This window comes from Pyrus communis, chromosome 2 (genome assembly GCF_041283825.1).
Source record: "Pyrus communis isolate YQ-2024b chromosome 2, ASM4128382v1, whole genome shotgun sequence".
In the NCBI taxonomy this organism is placed as follows: domain Eukaryota; kingdom Viridiplantae; phylum Streptophyta; class Magnoliopsida; order Rosales; family Rosaceae; genus Pyrus; species Pyrus communis.
Window position 1 is genome coordinate 5,160,789 of NC_142566.1, and position 17,602 is coordinate 5,178,390.

Below are 17,602 nucleotides of genomic sequence, written 5' to 3' on the forward strand. Positions count from 1 at the left end.
TCCAAGTTGTTAAATGAACAGTTCGTTTTTTTTATCTTGCGTCGAATTTGGCGACCTTCGTATAAGTTTATCAATTTGCTAGAAATTTAATAAACTGCTTTAGCTTTACTCCATCTTTGTTTTTCTTGAAACTTTGCTTGCTTGAAGCGTCTTGCAATACTTTTAGACATGGAACTGTCAGTTGGACACATTGCTTCGAAAAATGTTGACGATCCCACGAAGTCATTATGGCTGTGAGTTTTAGTTTCTTGGGGCATTGAGCTATTAAGCTCGTTGTCGACTATTGCACAGTGACTTAATGAAGACAAAAGTGTTTTATCTGTTAATGTGCATTATAAATCTTAGCCGAATCTAACTTTGGAGATGTCTTCATAAACTAAGGGCTCATTTGGATGTGTTTTTAATATGTTTGAAAATGCTTTTGGCTGACGATCCCCCTGAGTCATTATGGCAATGAGTTTTGGTTTCTTGGGGCGTCGAGGTGTTAAGTTCGTCATCGACTGCTGCCACCTGACCATTTGCTGTTTAGCTAGTATTCGAGTATTCGACCTTTTAAGTTGTGTGGCTTGCATCACAACATGATAAAGATCTGTATAATACAAAAATCGTTAACTAATTATATAAAATGAGTGGTTATGTGGAAATTCGTGGGTAGTTTGCCTCTTCTGTTGAAAAGTAGACCCAAATAGGTGTTGGAGAATTGGTTTATTCTCTCGCACTAGAAAGCTTACCCAGATGGGTGTTGGGGAATTAGTTTACTCTTTCACACTGAAGAGCTTACCTAGATGGGTGTCGGGGGATTGGTTTACCCTCTCGCACTGGAGAGCAATTAGCTTACCTTCTCACACTGGAGAGCTTACCTAGATGGGTGTTAGGGGATTGGTTTACCCTCTCGCATTTGAGAGCATACCCAAATGAGTCTTAGGAAATTGGTCTACCCTCTCGTATTGGAGAGCATACCTAGATGGATGTTGGGAAATTGGTTTACCCTTTCACACATGAGAGCAATTAGTTTACCCTATCGCACTAAAGAACTTACCTATGGGTATTGGGGGATTGGTTTACCCTCTCGCACTGGAAAGCTTACCTAGATGGGTGTCAGGGCATTGGTTTACCCTTTCGCACTGGAAAACATACCTAGATGGGTGTCGGGGAATTGGTTTAACCTCTAGCACTGGAGAGCAATTAGTTTACCCTCTCACACTGGAGAGCTGACCTAGATGGGTGTTGGGGATTGGTTTACTATCTCGCACTAGAGAGCATACCCAAATGGGGGTTGGGGAATTGGTTTACCTTCTTGCACTGGAGAGCAATTAGATTACCCTATCGCATTGGAGAGCTTACCCAGATAGGTGTTGGGGGATTGGTTTACCCTCTTTACTGGAAAGCTTGAAAGTCGTTGTTGTGAGCACAATTGGGGAAAACTGGATAGCTAGACAACTGAAATAATCATCATCCTATGAGGTCTTGTTCTACAATTTGCTTGAGACTTCAAACTACTTATGGAACCCGCGTAAGGGTGTAAGTGGGAAGCGCAATGAGCTGCTCCCGGACCTTCCCCAAGTATTGCGCCATTCTTAGATGTTTCATCGTGTATTCATCTGAGGCTTGGTTGGTGGTCATCTCAGAATTTGAATGGATTGGAAGCCTCTTCACCACTAAGTATTTCGCTAACAGTGGCTGCTAATAAAGCCTCGTATTCTACTTCGTCGTTGGATGCATTGAATTATGAAGTATTGTGGGCTTGGTTGGTGTAGTTAAGAGCCACATGGCAAGATCAGCACGGTTGGGAACCGTGGTGCAAGATTAGCATAGCTGTGAGCCATGGTGACAAATCAAAGGTGGCCGAGTGTCGTGGAACAAGTAAGCAAGTCTGTGAGCGTGGAGTTAGGGTGAACTTATATGCATAAGAAGGAATTAGACCACTAGGTCCGTGGTGCTCGGCTACTGGTGATGTGCTGCTCAAGTATTGAATCGTGTGGAGTGATTAAAATAAGATCTACCCCTGGTTCTTAGTGGTTGGGGTGGTGTGTCATTCTGGTACCCATCTGCCCCTGGCGCGCCATTAGGCTGAGTTGCTGCATATGTTAAAACAGAAGTAATCTTTGTATCCATCAGTGTATGTGGGATGGTTCTGTTTGCTCGATCTTGTCAATAAAAGGTGACCCATTTATGTTGGTCGTGTATCGTTGGAGCACTTCGTCAGTAGCTTCGTTCCGTTGGAAATCGCATAATCATTCGGTCAGGAGCCTCTCAACTTTTTTCTAAATTTAGCTCTGTTGGGGCAGCAAACCTTCTGGCTACCCTAGTCATGACCTGTTGGTTTAGGCTGCTCATCGTTATGCTTAACTCGTCTATGTCTTGGTTGCGGTGCATATGGTACGTTCCTGGCAGGTGAGCTAGTTACTCGTAAACTACTTATTAAACTTGAGCTGGATTGAGTGACTGTTTATCTTCATCCTTTTTGCTGCTTACTCCAATATGAGGTGGAATATGCTCTTTGTAGGCCTAACCGCGAATGAATACTTCATCTGGAAGGTTGTCCATGTTGATTATAAGAGTGTGGTCTCAATCGTTAATATATGCTCGTCTGTGGGCCTAACCGAGAGAGCACGCTCCTCTGCGCTCTAAGATGAGAGTATACGCTTTCTCGAAAGCCCATACATGAGTGTACACTACCAGAACGCTCGGTTTGTGGTTGGTCGAGTGGTTGCTTGTTGAGACGTTGCTGGAGAGGATTGTCATCTGCATTTGTCGTGCTTCGGAACACCTCATCAGGGGCACACTACAAGAGCTGATTCACTAAGGTCGTATGCTGTGTGAAGGTGCATGTTAACTCTATGACTTGTCAAGACAAGTGTTGTTCACCATTTGGGATGGAAGAGCTTAGACAGTATGCGTTTGCTTGAGTAATGGAAGTGCAATGGACTCCAAATGTGAGATTTGAGTTGAGATATGTCAAATCTGTAGAAAATCGGGGTGAAAATACCCCAATTAAATCGTCAGTCCAAAAATTTGAAGCTGGGACGATTGAACTAGCCTTGGACCAGTCCGGATCACTAGATGGACCGCGAGTAGGTTAGGTCGGGAAATAGGCCAAGTCATATGCGGGTTGTATGGGTGTGGTGCGATTTGGCTTGCTTGGCATTAGGCTGAGAGTGTATTGGGCTCGCCAGTGTTGGGCTGCTCCATTTGCCGCTACCGCTGCTACTTAAGCCGTGCTTTTGGCCTCAACGGTTATGGCAGCATCATGGGCCTACTGGATCTAGGCTACCTCGCGCTGGGTTGGTTGCCTTGTGGCACGAGCCTGGGCTAGTTACTGCAAGGTGGTAGCTGTTGTTGCTTTATGGCCTTGTTGCCATGGAGCTGTCCCACTCCCCACTGCAAAAGGGGTTGCCTTCGCTTCCGTGGTGGTGGTACTCCGTGGTGGCAAAGTTACTCCTTTTACCGCTGCATTGAGCTTCATGGATCACCGTGGTGGGGCTACATCACAATTTCCATCATTTGATTCGGATCTTTGAACGTAGGAAGTTTCGTTTTTCGTGGTTTCTGAATATCTCGCCATTGTATTTTTCTCCTACGTCTATTCAAAGAAATAAAAAATTCTAGGAATAAAAACGTATGAAAAATTTACTAATGAATGAGAAACATGAAACTGTAAATGTGAGAGTCTTATTCGAGCGTGTGAATCAAACTCTCAATGAAAACACCAATTTATAGATGCAAATTTCCACCATCTTCTTCTTTGATGATGAAAATGCATCTGCAAAATAATAACAACTAGGACTAAAGCCAAAAGCCTCACGCGCCCACAATGAATGGGAGGGGGGATTTGGCCAAAGAATTTCCAATGCCAAAGTTAGAATTTTGAAAGAATGTGTTTAGAAGTTTGTGGGTCGCAAATGGCTTCCTTATTAGTAGGATACTAGGGCTATTTATAGGTTGTGGCTGACCCATAGGTGAGGAATGACAGGCCCATAGGGTGAGGAGTGGCCGACCATATATGGTGGTAATTGAAGAATAATTACAAGATATTTTGTGAAATAATATCTTGCAATTAACATGACAATTATCCCTAAATTAAATAGGAAGTTTTGGGAGTTACCTTTTGAATAAAATCAATAAGGGATTGATGAGAGGGATTTGAATAAATACCATGTTAATCACCTTTGATTCTTCCATAATTGAGCCGTTATTGTCCGTTGCATGCGTGTGGGAATCTCGGTGTACCTCGAGGATAATTTTGTCATTCTTGTCCAAAAATCCATGTGTCACCTACACGATTTTTGGGATTATTTTTCGCTCCACAACATCTATAACAAGGAACTAACACCAAAATCCATTAAAAAAATCCAAAAAAATATGTTACAGATCCAACAAATACACAACTTAATTGGAAGAAAAAAAAAACAAAACAAACATATGACCATCAAAAAATAAAAATAACTAGCAAAATTCACAATTGGCCTAAAGAGTATACCTGCAAAGCTAAAATAATTCAAGAAAGAAAAGAGTAGGCTTTGACCTAGAACAAAGCAAAAAGATGATGCACGAGCTGAAAATCCCGTCGAAGATTGGAGAGTTAACAAATAAACGATGCAGTCCTAAACCCTTATTATGTTTTATCATGAAATTTGGCACTCTAATCGTAAAGTTTGGTGGTCGCAAGATTTCCCCGCAATGCATTTGTGATTCTCAACATTGTTGGAATTGTGAAATTAAACTTACTTTGACGAAATTTAAATCAGATCTTCATCCCCAATTTCCATTTTTTTTCCTATACAATTTGCCTTTGCTATCGCTACAAGTTGCCAAACAAGGGAAAATTGCTTTCCCAATTCTAGATTTTTGAGTTTAAATGAAATTCTGAGTTTTTTTTACCATAACCAAATAGATAAATTGCAAGTTCTAAAGGGATTTTGGCATAGTGATGAAAAAATGGATCACAAAAAATTATATATATAAGATATTAGATGTGCACTACATGAGCATTACAACAAGCATGCAAGAGAGATTTGCGTTTCTGCGAATGTGTATTTGAAAGGAGTTTATATTAAGTACATTGGTGTGTCAGCATCTGGAAATATGCATATACATTTTACTTAATGACTATAAGATAGGTAAGGAAATTAGCTTAAGATTTTATCCCACTACATATGAAGTTCCTAAGTCTTTCCCTTGTGTCTACTTGGATAAATTTTGTCATGACACTATCCATCTTCTCTAGTTATCAAAAATCGTACCGCGCACGTCTAAGTCCACTAGTCAGATACATTTATTAGTAACAACTTGTTTTCCATGATATCATGTTAGAAGGCCAAAGGAGAAGCAACTTGTTCTGTTGTTCAATAACTCACATCAATATCAATATTCATCTTCATCTTCATTTCTCAACAAACTCACATCAATTGGAAGCCCTACCATTTAGAAACTTAGACTCCTTTCTTTGTCATATATAGGTACATAGAAATTTCATATCATATTCCAATTGGAAAACTTGCACTCTCGTTCCCCATAAAGACTTGACAAGGTAAACAACAAAAGTCGACATTTCCCCTTCTATGGGCATTTTGGCCATTTCATACATTTGAGAATAAAAATAGCAAACTTACCCGAACGGGTCTTAACATTTGTGACTTTCTGTTTTAATCAAAAGTTACACACACACACACACACACACACATACATATACATGTAGACGGACAATGTTTTTGAGGCGATGCAACCAAAAGACAAATGAGGCAAACGTGAACAGAAAAAATGAGAGGAACGTAATCAAGTTTTGGTGCTTTAAATTGCATTCCACTTTAAACTACAAACGTCATTAAACCCAATCCCTAGAAATCATTCACAATAGACGCACAATGTTATTAATCATGTTTTCTCCTCTACATGTTTCTTTTGTCTCAAAATACGAACTGATACACTAAATCAGAAACAAAAAAAGGTATTCTAAATACTACATGTCTTCAATCAATAGTCGGTTATATGTAAGAGAAAATTGTAGAAATGGTTCCTTACCTTTAATCCAATTGGAGCAATGGTCCTTCAACTAAAAATGCATAACTATTGGTCCCTTAACTCATCAAAACATGCAGCTATAGTCCTTTTTATCAACTCCATCAGAAGTCTGTTAGAATGACTCATGCTGGAAAGACCATTGCTACAATTGGGTTAAAGTTGAGGGTCCATTACTTCAACTGGGTTAAAGTGGATGGACCATTTATCTAATTGGGTTAAAGTAGAGGGACCATTGCTTCATTTTTTTCGTTTGGTTTTCTATATTTTACCCTTGATTCAACCTCACGTGCATGACACATGACTCATTTTGACGGAAGTTTTAACGGAGTTGACAAAAAGGATTATAGCTACATTTTTTGATGAGTTAAGGGACTAATGTTCATGCATTTTTAGTTGAGGGACCATTGCTATAATTTCCTCTATATGTAAATGCAAAGAGAGAACAATTTGGCATTAGTAGCATGAGAAAGTAATTAACACCAAAATCATCATATTCAATCTTGTTTGTTGTTAAACTTCAAGAGGACAACATATGTGAATGTAAATTTCCACCATCTTCTTCTTTGATGAAAATGCACCAACAAAATAATTTGGGGAGTTTGACCAAAGGGGGTTTGAGCTGTTATTGTCCGTTACATGCGCGTGGGAATCCCGATGTGCCTTGAGGGTAATTTTGTCCTTCTTCTCCAAAAATCCATGTGTCACCTCCATGATTTTTGGGATTATTTTTTGCTCCACTGTATCTATAACAAGGAACTAACACCAAAATCCATAAATTTAAAAAAAAAATTAAAAAGAAATAAAAACCCAAAATTAAAATTAAAAGAAAAAAAAAACCCCCAAAAAAATATGTTACATATCCAACCAATACACAACTCAATTGGAAGAAGAAGAAAAAAAAAAAGCAAAACAAACATATGACTATCAGAAAATAAAAATAACTAGCAAAATTCACAATTGGCCTAAAGAGTATACCGAAAAGCTAAAATAATTCAAGAAAGAAAAAAGTAGGCGCTGACCTAGAACAAAGCAAAAAGATGATGTACGAGCTGAAAATCCCGCCAAAGATTGGAGAGTTAACAGAGTGAACGATGTAGTCCTAGACCCTTATTAGGTTTTATCATGAAATTTGATGCCCTAATCGTAAAGTTTGGCGGTCGCAAGATTTCCCCTCAATGTATATTTGTGATTCTCATCGTAGTTGGAATGGTGAAATTACACTTATTTTGACGAAATTAAAATCAAGAATCTTCATCCCTAATTTCCACTTTTTTGCTGTACAATTTGCCTTTACTATCGCTACAAGTTGCCAAACAAGGAAAAATTTCTTTCCCCATCTTAGATTTTTGAGTTTAAATGAAATTCCGAGTTTTTTTTTACCATAACCAAATAGATAAATTGCAAAATTGGCATAGTGATGAAAAAATGGATCACAAAAAGTTATATATATAAGAGATTAGATACGCACTACTTGAGCATTACAACAAGCATGCAAGAGAGATTTGCGTTTCTGCGAATGGGTACTTGAGAGGAGTTAATATTACTTACATTGGTGTGTCTGCATCTAGAAATATGCATATACATTTTACTTAATGACTATAAGATAAAAAAGGAAATTAGCTTAAGATTTTATCCCACTGCATAAGAAGTTCCTAAGTCTTTCCCTTGGGTCTACTTAGATAAATTTTGCCACGACACTGTTCATCTTCTCTAGTTATCAAAAATCGTACCACATGTCTTAGTTAGCCAGTCAGATACATTTATTAGTAACAACTTATTTTCCGTGATATCATGTTAGAAGGCCAAAGGAGAAGCAACTTGTTCTGTTGTTCACTAACTCACATCAACCTCAATGTTCATCTTCATCTTCATTTCTCAGCAAACTCACATCAAGTGGAAGCCCTACCACTTAGAAACTTAAACTTCTTTCTTTGTCATATATAGTTATGTAGAAATTTCATATCATATTCCAGTTGGAAAACTTGCACTCCCATTCCCCACAAAGAATTGAAATTATAAATACAATACTATGACTTTTCTTCTAATCAAGAGTGTCAATGACTACCACTTTGAAAATGAGGCTTTCTTGCCTTTTTTCTAAATCACTTTTAACTTTTTTTTCTTCTAGCTTCTAATGAATGTGTCGTCTCCTTTAAAGTCGTTTTTTCGTATTCACACGACGCATCAATCAACATCCACATCCTCTTCAATAAATAGTTGATTTTTTAAAAGAAAAATACTCTTTCTCTCTCCTTATGTAAAGTCATATTTATTTTTCGTCTTTTAATAAACATGATTGCATAAGAGGAAGAAAAATGGCATGTCAAACTCACAATCCCTTTCCAAATCGTAGAAATATCATTCGTTAAACTTTTGTGCCCCATGCTCATTTTCCACGAAAATTTAATAAAAGAAGAATAATCCTTCGAACAATCGTTGCAACACACATATAATTCCAAAATTTTGGATAGAAACTAATATGAGAATTTTCATTCTTAGACTGTTAAGCACCCATCATCCACGTCACTTCAATGATTCAATCTCTCAGTAACGCGTTTTCTTTTGGAAGGCAGATTGTCTGCCCTCCTGTTTGGGTGCCCTTCCCATCCCCTCCTATTTGTGCGGTCACGGTTAAACCACGTCAACATTTTATAGTCCTATTGCTTTTTGTCTTATTATATACTATAAAAAAATCAATATAAAATGTTGATGTGGCTTAATCGTGATCGCACAAAATAGGAAGGGATGGGAAGTGCACCCAAACAGGAGGGCAGACAATCTGCCTCCTTTGTTTTGCTTTGTTCAAGATTCATCTAATTAAAGTTCCAAGAAAATTTGGCCGAGTGTGAAAAGATTCAATCTCTTAGGCCATCTCTAACTGAATGATCTAGAGTGTCAGATGGTTGAAAATAGCTCGAAAACCGTCTCCAACCGAGGGCTAGGCCACATGTTGACGTCATATTTGATTTTTTTTTTTTTTATTTATTTACACTTTGTTTTCTTTTTTTTTACAAAATTTAAAAATCCTATTTTTTTTTTCATATAACTTCCCAAGTCATTAAACAATATTAAATAACATTAAGTAACATGAAACAACTTTAAACAATATTAAACAACATTAAATAACATTAAGTAACATGAAACAATATTAAACAACGTTAAATAACATTGAGTAACATTAAACTACATAAAAAAATTTAACAACATTTTTAAAAACATTTAACAACATGAAAATTATTGACAATCTATAACATAAAATTATTGAGATAATTTAATTTAAGTAACCATATTAGTTCAATTAAAATAAAAAATTATATTTGGTCCTATGGTTCTTTGACCCTCGGTTGGTGATGATTTTTTTTCACAGGGCTATGTTTGGCCTATGGCCCTCTGGCCCCTCGATTGGAGATGGTAAGAAATATGGCCCTACACTGTTCATTAAAATACTAATTTATTGGAGGACTAGAGGGCTAAAATGAGCCCTCTAGCCAGCCTTCGGTTGGAGATGACCTCAGTATTATGAAAAGTTTAGGTTTTTTGCATTTTTGAATTTTGAATTTTTGAATTTTGAATTCTTTTAATGTCTACATGTGTGCCACATCTTGTGTTAACAAAGGTTCTCATAGAAAATCTAACAGATGTATAAAAATGTCCCACAATTCTCACCTTAGGTATGATACTGGATGAGAAAAACTTGATTTATGAATTGTTAAAAAGCAATAAACTTCATAGTAGTAAACTTAACTCTGATTTTGATTTAGCTTAACTTTAATAAAAGGTGGGTACGAAAAAAAAGTTGAAGAATTTTAAGTGTTAGGTAAACATTTCAAATCAGTAAAGGTCAAAAAAAGAAAGCTAAAAACCCAAAGCTAAAAAAAGCTGCTTCATAAAAATAGCTTATTTCGAAGAAACACGGATAAACAGTAACCAATAAATGAACTTTTCAATTTTCCAATCCTGCCCTCCTTTCTCTTTGTCGTCAGGCTCACCACTCTCTCGCATAACCCAGTCTCAGACCAGATCTGAAAGAAGGCCTCTTTCCTCCAGCAGATTTCGAAGGCGAGTGGGATCGTCTTCATCGACAATTAATTTCGCGTGGTAATTGATGTTGGAAGAAATCTGCAACAGCTATTCGGTAAGGAGTTTGCTATTGTCGGAACCTTGGATGAAATGGCAGAGTCTGTGATGGTTTTTCCGTTAAATTTTGCAGTAGCCGCCATGGCTGAGCTCGCAACAGGTTATCATGCCTCAATAGTATTTGAAAAATCAAAGAAAAATTATTAAATTAGTGTTGATTTTACACTGTAAACAAAAACCCAGAAGAGAATTGATAAAAATAATTTTTTTAATTAAAAAAAAAAACCCAAAAAGAGGAAGAGAGAAAAGATTACATATTTGAAGTGGGTTTTTAGTTTTTGGAATTGTCAGGTTCTTGAAATGATATAATCAGCCATTTTTTACTTAATGACTGTAAGATAGGTAAGGAAATTAGCTTAAGATTTTATCCCACTACATATGAAGTTCCTAAGTCTTTCCCTTGTGTCTACTTGGATAAATTTTGTCATGACACTATCCATCTTCTCTAGTTATCAAAAATCGTACCGCGCACGTCTAAGTCCACTAGTCAGATACATTTATTAGTAACAACTTGTTTTCCATGATATCATGTTAGAAGGCCAAAGGAGAAGCAACTTGTTCTGTTGTTCAATAACTCACATCAAAATCAATATTCATCTTCATCTTCATTTCTCAACAAACTCACATCAATTGGAAGCCCTACCATTTAGAAACTTATACTTCTTTCTTTGTCATATATAGGTACATAGAAATTTCATATCATATTCCAATTGGAAAACTTGCACTCTCGTTCCCCATAAAGACTTGACAAGGTAAACAACAAAAGTCAATATTTCCCCTTCTATGGGCATTTTGGCCACTTCATACATATGAGAATAAAAATAGCAAACTTACCCGGACGGGTCTTAACATCTGTGACTTTCTGTTTTAATCAAAAGTTACACACACACACACACACACACACACATACATATACATGTAGACGGACAATGTTTTTGAGGCGATGCAACCAAAAAACAATTGAGGCAAACGTGAACAGAAAAAATGAGAGGAACGTAATCAAGTTTTGGTGCTTTAAATTGCATTCCACTTTAAACTACAAACGTCATTAAACCCAATCCCTAGAAATCATTCACAATAGACGCACAATGTTATTGATCATGTTTTCTCCTCTACATGTTTCTTTTGTCTCAAAAAACGAACTAATACACTAAATCAGAAACAAAAAAATGTATTCTAAACCATTCGTGTTCTGGATAAAGAGATTTCATCTCTGAGATGAGGTTCTTTTTTAGTTTAAAATGCAAAATGGCTAGATCCATTAAATTGGCTTGCTGTTGTGCGGTGAATTCGTTTATTGGATGACGAATCGAGTCTTCACCTATTATGCCTTTCAGCTCCTCCTTTGGAAAGGATTCGTCTAAACATATAGATATAGATTGATACAAAAAAATTCCCTCCAGACAGCTTAACTCCGTCAAGCCTGTAGGATTAGTGAAGAATTATAGTGAGTTGTGGTTGGTTCGTAAATTACATATTAATTATTTATTATTTATATAATAAATAATTAATATGTAAATTTTTAAAAATTTTAATAATAAATATATATAAATAAATATAATATATATATAAATAAATATATAATAAATATATTTTATATTCTAATATATTCTAAAGATTTTAGTTTATATAAAGATATTATAAATTAATAAGTTATTATATTAGTTTTTAAAAAAAAGTTAATTGCCACTGGTCAAAGAAGGGACAAGAGGAGAATCAAGACAAGGGGGGATGGCTAATTCCGGGAATAGGAAATATCCCATACCCTTCTTCGACTATTCGACCTGCTCCTTGAAGCAAGGAAGGGAATGAAGATGGCATAGAATGCCCTGCTAGCAAAAAAGCCAAGGGCAGGGCCAGCAAGTAAGAATCCTACCCGAGATTTTGAGCGCCAGAGCTAGAAGCGGCAGCCATTAAGTGGAGAATTTCCATCTATTTGCTGTCTCGTTAGCTTGGAAGGCTAGGGGTTATAGTCGACGTTGATTCATCATTTTTAACGTCTCTAATTCAAAACTGAACGTGAAACTTTGGTTTCATTCGGCTCCTTTATGGAAGATGTATAAATTCCTATATTAAGACATGAAGAGAAAATTGTAGAAATGGTTCCTTACCTTTAATCCAATTGGAGCAATGGTCCTTCAACTAAAAATGCATAACCATTGGTCCCTTAACTCATCAAAACATGTAGCTATAGTCCTTTTTATCAACTCCATCAGAAGTCTGTTAGAATGACTCATGCTGGAAAGACCATTGCTACAATTAGGTTAAAGTTGAGGGTTCATTACTTCAACTGGGTTAAAGTGGATGGACCATTTATCTAATCGGGTTAAAGTTGAGGGACCATTGCTACATTTTTTTCGTTTGGTTTTCTATATTTTACCCTTGATTCAACCTCACGTGCATGGCACATGACTCATTTTGACGGAAGTTTTAACGGAGTTGACAAAAAGGATTATAGCTACATTTTTTGATGAGTTAAGGGACTAATGTTCATGCATTTTTAGTTGAGGGACCATTGCTATAATTTCCTCTATATGTAAATGCAAAGAGAGAACAATTTGGCATTAGTAGCATGAGAAAGTAATTAACACCAAAATCATCATATTCAATCTTGGTTGTTGTTAACCTTCAAGACGACAACATATGTGAATGTAAATTTCCGCCATCTTCTTCTTTGATGAAAATGCACCAACAAAATAATTTGGGGAGTTTGACCAAAGGGGGTTTGAGCTATTATTGTCCGTTACATGCGCGTGGGAATCCCGATGTGCCTTGAGGGTAATTTTGTCCTTCTTGTCCAAAAATCCACGTGTCACCTCCATGATTTTTGGGATTATTTTTTGCTCCACTATATCTATAACAAGGAACTAACACCAAAATCCATAAATTAAAAAATTAAAAATTAAAAAGAAATAAAAACCCAAAATTAAAATTTTAAAAAAAAAACCCCAAAAAAATATGTTACATATCCAACCAATACACAACTCAATTGGAAGAAGAAGAAAAAAAAAAGCAAAACAAACATATGACTATCAGAAAATAAAAATAACTAGCAAAATTCACAATTGGCCTAAAGAGTATACCGAAAAGCTAAAATAATTCAAGAAAGAAAAGAGTAGGCGCTGACCTAGAACAAAGCAAAAAGATGATGTACGAGCTGAAAATCCCGCCAAAGATTGGAGAGTTAAGAGAGTGAACGATGTAGTCCTAGACCCTTATTAGGTTTTATCATGAAATTTGGTGCCCTAATCGTAAAGTTTGGCGGTCGCAAGATTTCCCCTCAATGTATATTTGTGATTCTCATCGTAGTTGGAATGGTGAAATTACACTTATTTTGACGAAATTAAAATCAGGAATCTTAAGATTTTATCCCACTTCATATGAAGTTCCTAAGTCTTTCCCTTGGGTCTACTTGGATAAATTTTGCCACGACACTGTTCATCTTCTCTAGTTATCAAAAATCGTACCACATGTCTTAGTTCGCCAGTCAAATACATTTATTAGTAACAACTTATTTTCCGTGATATCATGTTAGAAGGCCAAAGGAGAAGCAACTTGTTCTGTGGTTCACTAACTCATATCAACCTCAATGTTCATCTTCATCTTCATTTCTCAACAAACTCACATCAATTGGAAGCCCTACCACTTAGAAACTTAAACTTCTTTCTTTGTCATATATAGTTATGTAGAAATTTCATATCATATTCCAGTTGGAAAACTTGCACTCCCATTCCCCACAAAGAATTGAAATTGTAAATACAATACTATGACTTTTCTTCTAATCAAGAGTGTCAATGACTACCACTTTGAAAATGAGGCTTTCTTGCCTTTTTTCTAAATCACTTTTAACTTTTTTTTCTTCTAGCTTCTAATGAATGTGTCGTCTCCTTTAAAGTCGTTTTTTCGTATTCACACGACGCATCAATCAACATCCACATCTTCTTCAATAAATAGTTGATTTTTTAAAAGAAAAATACTCTTTCTCTCTCCTTATGTAAAGTCATATTTATTTTTAGTCTTTTAATAAACATGATTGCATAAGAGGAAGAAAAATGGCATGGCAAACTCACAATCCCCTTCCAAATCGTAGAAATTTCATTCGTTTAAACTTTTGTGCCCCATGCTCATTTTCCATGAAAATTTAATAAAAGAAGAATAATCCTTCGAACAATCATTGCAACTCATATATAATTCCAAAATTTTGGATAGAAACTAATATGAGAGTTTTCATTCTTAGACTGTTAAGCACCCATCATCCACGTCACTTCAATGATTCAATCTCTCAATAACGCGTTTTCTGTTGGAAGGCAGATTGTCTGCCTTCTTGTTTGGGTGCCCTTCCCATCCCCTCCTATTTGTGCGGTCACGGTTAAATCACGTCAACATTTTATATTCCTATTGCTTTTTTGTCTTATTATCTACTATAAAAAAATCAATATAAAATGTTGATGTGACTTAATCGTGATCGCACAAAATAGGAGAGGATGGGAAGGGCACCTAAACAAGAGGGCATACAATCTGCCTCCTTTGTTTTGCTTTGTTCAAGATTCATCTAATTAAAGTTCCAAGAAAATTTGGCCGAGTGTGAAAAGATTCAATCTCTTAGGCCATCTCTAACCGAATGGTCTAGAGTGTCAGAGGGTCGAAAATAGCTCGAAAATCGTCTCCAACCGAGGGTTAGGCCACATGTTGACGTCATATTTGATTATTTATTTATTTATTTATTTACACTTTTTTTTCTTTTTTTTTTTTACAAAATTTAAAAATCCTATTTTTTTTTCCTATAACTTCCCAAGTCATTAAACAATATTAAATAACATTAAGTAACATGAAACAACATTAAACAATATTAAACAACATTAAATAACATTAAGTAACATGAAACAACATTAAACAATATTAAACAACGTTAAATAACATTGAGTAACATTAAACTACATAAAAAAATTTAACAACATTTTTAAAAACATTTAACAACATGAAAATTATTGACAATCTATAACATAAAATTATTGAGATAATTTAATTTAAGTAACCATATTAGTTCAATTAAAATAAAAAATTATATTTGGTCCTATGGTTCTTTGACCCTCGGTTGGAGATGATTTTTTTTCACAGGGCTATGTTTGGCCTATGGCCCTCTGGCCCCTCGGTTGGAGATGGTAAGAAATATGACCATGCACTGTTCATTAAAATACTAATTTATTGGAGGACTAGAGGGCTAAAATGAGCCCTCTAGCCAACTTTAGATTGGAGATGACCTCAGTATTATGAAAAGTTTAGGTTTTTTGCATTTTTGAATTTTGAATTCTTTTAATGTCTACATGTGTGCCACATCTTGTGTTAACAAAGGTTCTCACAGAAAATCTAACAGATGTATAAAAATGTCCCACAATTCTCACCTTAGGTATGATACTGGATGAGAAAAACTTGATTTATGAATTGTTAAAAAGCAATAAACTTCATAGTAGTAAACTTAATTCTGGTTTTGATTTAACTTAACTTTAATAAAAGGTGGGTACAAAAAAAAAGTTGAAGAATTTTAAGTGTTTGGTAAACATTTCAAATCAGTAAGGGTAAAAAAGGAAAGCTAAAATCCCAAAGCTAAAAAAAGCTGCTTCATAAAACTAGCTTATTTCGAAGAAACACGGATAAACAGTAACCAATAAATCAACTTTTTAATTTTCCAATCCTGCCCTCCTTTCTCTTTGTCGTCAGGCTCACCACTCTCTCGCATAACCCAGTCTCAGACCAGATCTGAAAGAAGGCCTCTTTCCTCCAACAAATTTCGAAGGCGAGTGGGATCGTCTTCATCGACAATTAATTTCGCGTGGTAATTGATGTTGGAAGAAATCTGCAACAGCTATTCGGTAAAGAGTTTGCTATTGTTGGAACCTTGGATGAAATGGCAGAGTCTGTGATGGTTTTTCCGTTAAATTTTGCAGTAGCCGCCATGGCTGAGCTCGCAACAGGTTATCATGCCTCAATAGTATTTGAAAAATCAAAGAAAAATTAGTAAATTAAAAAATTTTAATTTACACTGTAAACAAAAACCCAGAAGAGAATTGATAAAAAAATAAAAAAAAATTAATTTAAAAAAAACCCAAAAAGAGGAAGAGAGAAAAGATTACATATTTGAAGTGGGTTTTTAGTTTTTGGAATTGTCAGGTTCTTGAAATGATATAATCAGCCATTTTTTGAAATTATTGGATTCTGGGGTGGGTTAGAACTTAGGAGAGGGTTTGATTTTGGATTGGGATTAAATGGGTGGGTGGCTGCATCTGTTCGAGTGGTGAGGTGGGGGTGGCTCTCGTGTTTTGTGTTAATGGCAGTGGCTTGGGTAAGAGAGAGAGAGGTAGGTGAGTGGGTGAAAAATGGTGGTTTGGGAAGCTTGAGAGTGGGTTGTCGGGATAAGATGTAGTGGTGGCTGGGTTCAAGTTGGTCGGGGAAGATGGAGGTGGGTGGGTTCTTCGGTTTAATGGCACATCCAGTATTATACCTCAAGTCATTTTACATAGTTATAATTATTTTACATAAAAAAAAATTATCAAATACTATAATACTGTTTTTTTTTGCTAAAAGCATTTTTACAAAAAAAATTTATCAAACACTCCACTATTTTCTTTCATAACTGTTTGTTCTCACAACAAAATAGAAATAATTTTTTTTTCAAAGTACAACAATACTGAACTAGCCTTTAGAATTATTATTATTTAATACTAGCATTTGCCTACACACTTTGTATGTATGAACACATTTTTTTTAGAAAATGAGAGAGAGAACATGGGGGAATGGGGGTTTTTTTTTTTTTTGTTTTTTGTTGTTTTTTTTAATATTGGAAGTATTTTAACATCACCTGTAGGTGAGGCTTCAATAAAAAACAGAAAAATTTAGACCTGTGAAATTACATTATTGCTCATCATTTTTTTTTTGTGATAGAATATTAAGTAGTCTTTTTACCTCTTTTTTAGTTGACAAAGAGGATTTCATTAATTAATAGAGATTACTATTTTTTAAATAAAAGTAACGAAAATTTCAAAAATTTTTTAGTTTTAATGAAAAATGAAAAATAAAGATATAATAAATAATATCAGGAAAAGGTAAAAATGTGATTTTTTTTTTGTTAAAAATAAATAGTACCGTAAATATTTCGTTAAAACTTCATTTTTTGGAATTGATAAATTAATTTAAACGTTTGTAAATTAGTATAATCTTTTATATCAGTAGGTAAATTAATTTATATGTAGGTATTTGCATGATTCAAACAATATTTTTTTGATTAAAAAATAATTATTGTATATAGGAATTTTTTTCATACGAAAATATGGCTATTAAATTTTTTATTATGGGTAAATTAATTTATATGTGTTACTAATATTTATGATACAAGAAAGGTTAAAATGCCATATGGGGTTTAATTGCTCATCATAACTAGGGTGGATAA

At 35.3% G+C, this 17,602-nt stretch overlaps 1 protein-coding gene across 1 annotated transcript in view; it reads left to right on the forward strand.

The window, feature by feature from the left end:
* Nucleotides 1-17,602, forward strand: part of LOC137747456 (uncharacterized) — an 87,747-nt gene that overhangs the window by 56,745 nt on the left and 13,400 nt on the right. The gene's annotated exons all lie outside the window — the stretch shown is intronic.